Here is a 5,744-nt window from a genome sequence, read left to right as displayed (position 1 = left end):
GCTGAGAAGTCATGCAGAGTTCAGTTTATCACTGCTGAGAAGTCATGCAGAGTTCATTTATCACTGCTGAGAAGTCATGCAGAGTTCAGTTTATTACTGCTGAGAAGTCATGCAGAGTTCAGTTTATTACTGCTGAGAAGTCATGCAGAGTTAGGTTTATCACTGCTGAGAAGTCATGCAGAGTTCAGTTTATTACTGCTGAGAAGTCATGCAGAGTTCAGTTTATTTTTACAGTAGCCTCAACAGCACTCTGTAGGGTAGCACCATGGTGTAGCCGGAGGACAGCTAGCTTCCGTCCTCCTCTGGGTACATTGACTTCAATACAAAACCTAGGAGGCTCATGGTTCTCACCCCCTTCCATAGACTTACACAGTAAGATTGACAACTTCAGGAGGATGTCCTCTAACCTATCAGAGCTCTTGCAGCATGAACTGACATGCTGTCCACCCAATCAAAGGATCAGAGAATGAATCTAGTACTGAAAGCATAAGCTACAGCTAGCTAGCACTGCAGTGTATCAAATGCGGTGAGTAGTTGACTCAAAGATAGAGAAAGAAAATAGTTTAACAGTTTTGAACAAATTAATTCATTCCTAAATGAAGGAGAAGCAAGAGAGTCACAATCTTGATGTAATCATTTGCATGCTAGGAATACTTTGACTACATTAATACATATACCGTTGAAGTCGGAAATTTACATACACTTCGGTTGGAATCATTAAAACAGATTTTTCAACCACTCCACAAATGTCTTGTTAACAAACTAAAGATTTAGCAAGTCGGTTAGGACATCTACTTTGTGCATGACACAAGTAATTTTTACAGCAATTGTTTACAGACAGATTATTTCACTTATAATTCCCTGTATCACAATTCCAGTGGGTCATAAGTTTACATACACTAAGTTGACTGTGCCTTAAAACAGCTTGGAAAATTCCCGAAAATGATGTCATGGCTTTAGAAGCTTTTGATAGGCTAATTGACATCATTTGAGTCAATTGGAGGTGTACCTGTGGATGTATTTCAAGGCCTACCTTCAAACTCAGTGCCTCTTTGCTTGACATCATGGGAAAATCAAAAGAAATCAGCCAAGACCTCAGAAAAAGATTGTAGACCTCCACAAGTCTGGTTCATCCTTGGGAGCAATTTCCAAATGCCTGAAGGTACCACGTTCATCTGTACAAACAATAGTATGCAAGTATAAACACCATGGGACCACGCAGCCTTCATACCGCTCAGGAAGGAGACGTGTTCTGTCTCCTAGAGATGAACGTACTTTGGTGCAAAAAATGAAAATCAATTCCAGAACAACAGCAAAGGACCTTGTGAAGATGCTGGAGGAAACAGGTACAAAAGTATCTATATCCACAGTAAAACAAGTCCTATATTGACATAACCCGAAAGGCCCCTCAGCAAGGAAGAAGCCACTGCTCCAAAACCGCCAAAAAAAAGCCAGACTACGGTTTGCAACTGCACATGGGGACAAAATATCGTACTTTTTGGAGAAATGTCCTCTGGTCTGATGAAACAAAAATAGAACTGTTTGGCAATAATGACTATTGTTATGTTTGGAGGAAAAAGGGGGAGGCTTGCTAGCCGAAGACCACCATTCTACCTGTGAAGCACGGGGGTGGCAGCATCATGTTGTGGGGGTGCTTTGCTGCAGGAGGGACTGGTGCACTTCACAAAATAGATGGCATCATGAGTGAAGAAAATTATGTGGACATATTGAAGCAACATCTCAAGACATCAGTCAGGAAGTTAAAGCTTGGTCACAAATGTGTCTTCCAAATGGAAAATGACCCCAAGCATACTTCCAAAGTTGTGGCAAAATGGCTTAAGGACAACAAAGTCAAGGTATTGGAGTGGCCATCACAAAGCCATAACCTCAATCCTATAGAAAATGTGTGGGCAGAACTGAATAAGCGTGTGTGAGCAAGGAGGCCTACAAACCTGATTCAGTTACACCAGCTCTGTCAGGAGGAATGGGCCAAAATTCACCCAACCTATTGTGAGAAGCTTGTGGAAGGCTACCCGAAACGTATGTAAACTTCCGACTTCAACTGTATAAGTGAATCCTTCCCAATACTCATGTTCCTCTTAAATGGTATTCATGAAATGACCCTTAAATTTAAGCTGACAGTCTGCAATTTAACCTCATTGTCATTGTACTCCAGCACTTTCAAATGTTACAGAGTCAACAACAATTCATGTGTCACTTTCCCAATACTTTTGGAGCTCACTGTAACTGTATGAAACCAGATCTGTATATATAACTGTAGGAAACAATACACTGAGTGTACAAAACATTAAAGACACCTTCCTAATATTGAGTTGCACCCCCCCCCTTTTTATCCTCAGAAAGGCCTCAATTCATCGGGGCATGGACTCCACGAGGTGTCGAAAGCATTCCACAGGGATGCTGGCCCATGTTGACTCCAATGCTTCCCACAGTTGTGTCAAGTTGGCTAGATGTCCTTTGGGTGGCGGACCATTCTTGACACACACAGGAAACTGTTGAGCGTGAAAAACAGCGTTGAAGTTCTTGACACAAACCGATGCGCCTGTCACCTACTACCATATCCTGTTCAAAGGCACTTCAATATTTTGTCTTGCTCATTCACCCTCTGAATGGCACACATACACAATCCACGTCTCAGTTGTCTCAAGGTTTACAAATCCATCTTTTAACCTGTCTCATCCCCTTCATCTAAACATATTAAAGTGGATTTAACAAGTGACATCAATAAGGGATCATAGCATTCACCTGGATTCACCAGGGTCAATCTATGTCATGGAAAGAGCAGATGTCCTTAATGTTTTGTACACTCAGTGTATGAAACTGAATGGCTAAACATCTAAATTAAGAGTTGTATGGTGCCTTAGGCAGAGTCAGGGACAGCTTACAGACGGGTTCTTTATGTGAGGATACAGCCTCCCCCTCTCACCACTCCAGCTGACCCCTGGTGACCTTGTGGAAGAAGGCCGTCCCCTTGCAGTCCCGTTGTGGTTCCCAAACGGGTCAACCTCGGTCCGACGCAGGTGAAGGCGGTTCTTCCTCTGGCTGTGGAAAGTAATTTGCTCACATATGTCCCGCCACCTCCGTCATTTTGGTTTGTTCTAAGACTCGAAAGGAAACATGGAATATACAAATAACAATATACAAATAACAAATAACAATAACAAATCTAGCTTGGGAAGTATGTACACTACCGTTAAAAAGTTGAAGAACACCTGCTCATTCAGGGGTTTTTCTTTAGTTTTCACTATTTTTACTACTTCTGATAAAGCAAGCAGTAATGAGCATTGTAAGAGGGTTGACTATGTTGGGACTGTAGTTAGTCTACCTGCATACAAACCCAACGTTTCTGAAGTTTGATTCCTCAGACAGCCCTTCAAATTGGAAGTTGATTTACAAACAAAGTCATTCAGATAGTGTTACTGAATATTGTGATCAGTCAGTTACCAGTCTAGTCAATCTAGTCAGTCACCAATCTAGTCAGTCACCAATCTAGTCAGTCGCCAATCTAGTCAGTCACCAATCTAGTCAGTCACCAATCTAGTCAGTCACCATCTAGCAGTCACATCTGCTCATCACCAATCTAGTCAGTTACCAAGTCTAGTCAGTCACCAATCTAGTCAGTCACCACTCTAGTCAGTTACCAGTCTTCAGTCACCAATCTAGTCAGTCCACCAATCTTAGTTCATCACCAATCAGTCCAGTCACCAATCTAGTCAGGTCACCAATCTAGTCAGTTACATCAATCTAGTCAGTCACCAATCTAGTCAGTCACCAATCTAGTCAGTCCACCCAATCAGTCTCCACAATCTGTCATCACCCAATTGTCCGTAGTCACCACTCAGCGTCACCAACTAGTCAGTCCACCAATCTAGTCAGTTACCAGTCTAGTCAGTCTAGTCAGTCACCAATCTAGTCAGTCACCAATCTAGTCAGTCACCAATCTAGTCAGTCACCAATCTAGTCAGTTACCAATCTAGTCAGTCACCAGTCTAGTTGGCCTCCATCATGGGCGGTACTTCATATAGAAAGTCCTCCGGCTGGAGCGAATCCCCATCGCCATGAATAAAGGTCATATTGACAACATCAAAGTGGGGTGAAGAGGTTTGTGTGGACAGTGGCTTAACGGGCCAGTATCCAAAACACTGACAGTGACATTCCCAACATCAAAACATTCTCCCAGGACTGAGGGAGATTGATTTAGTGTTTTCTCACTCGAGTAGTTTTACCTCCAAACCTAAAATTCATCCTCTGTATGTATGGCCAGGGATATGGACATGGAGATGTGGAAATGAGCCGTATGAAAATAAGCGGTGGTTACATTTCTTGTAGCTTCACGACCTCTAAAGGACATTTCATTTTCTTTAGCGGTCATGTAAGTGGTTATATGGGGTCCGTGTCCTCATCTGATACGTATGGAACCTCCTGAACTTTGACCTCTCTCATCTGAGATACAATGTACACCGTATCTAGGGCATTATCGACTCATCATAGATCTTTCTGCAGAATTGTGTTTTTAAGTTAGCACTGTAATGCTGCCATAATGAATAAGCGTATGTTCTGCAATACTATCTCGTTGACCTTTCTCTATGACACATGTATTTGCTTGATGAGTGTTGACCGGACAGTGAACCGTATGACCGGGGAGAGGAAACTGGAGGAGAGCAGACTAACAGATGAGAGGGCAGAGTGTGCTCTTGTTTCACTGAGCAGGAGAAATGAGGAGAAGGAATTGAATCACGTCTGGACACACTGACAGATGTTCAGACCAGGAAGTAACTGCTTGCGGAGTCAGAGAAGATGTTGTATCACGAGTGAGTGTGTGTGTGTGTTTGTATGTATGTGCATGTGTGTGTATGTGTCTGTGTTTGATAACTCACTCCAATGTGACCCATCCACTCTCACAACTCCTCTCTTCAGTCCCATCTTCAACTCCATTTCTCCTCTCTTCAGTCCCATCTTCAACTCCATCTCTCCTCTCTTCAGTCCCATCTTCAACACCATCTCTCCTCTCTTCAGTCCCATCTTCAACTCCATCTCTCCTCTCTTCAGTCCCATCTTCAACTCCATCTCTCCTCTCTTCAGTCCCATCTTCAACTCCATCTCTCCTCTCTTAATTGGGTTAAAATGTTGCTAGTAGTGACACTGGGATGACGTAGGGACGTGTCAAAATGACGAATTTTGACACTTTAGCAAGCCTTTATTCATATTATTGTATTCGCCATGTGGTCTAAATTAAAGGGCACTTAATTTAATATAACAAGCTTTTAGCATTCAATATTGGTGCACAATTTCTCCTTTAAAAAATGTAAATGTACTCTTTTCGTGTAACGACTCACCTGTTAGAGTGGACAGCTCCTGAGTATCGTGCTCGGGTGGAGTCAGGGAGAGTGTTTGTGCCTCTCTCCTAGCTTTGACTGTGTATGGATCTCTGCCACCTCCCTGAGGAGTCTCAGTAGCTTGTACTCTCTCTCTCTCTCTATCCCCGGTCCATAACAGCTCCCTCCATCCCCCTTTCATTCTCCGTCACCCTCTCTGACCTCACCCTGCCTCGTTCCTGAAATTAACCATTCTTTCATTCGCCCAACCTCCCCTCCATGTGATCAGCTCTCTTAGTCCTGGCTGTAATCAGCTCTCTTAGCCCTGGCTGTGATCAGCTCTCTTAGTCCTGGCTGTGATCAGCTCTCTTAGTCCTGGCTGTAATCACCTCTCTTAGTCCTGGCTGT

This window comes from Salvelinus sp. IW2-2015, unplaced genomic scaffold (genome assembly GCF_002910315.2).
Source record: "Salvelinus sp. IW2-2015 unplaced genomic scaffold, ASM291031v2 Un_scaffold2330, whole genome shotgun sequence".
NCBI lineage: Eukaryota > Metazoa > Chordata > Actinopteri > Salmoniformes > Salmonidae > Salvelinus > Salvelinus sp. IW2-2015.
The sequence above is the reverse complement of the archived record's forward strand: the minus strand, read 5'-3'. Positions refer to the sequence as shown.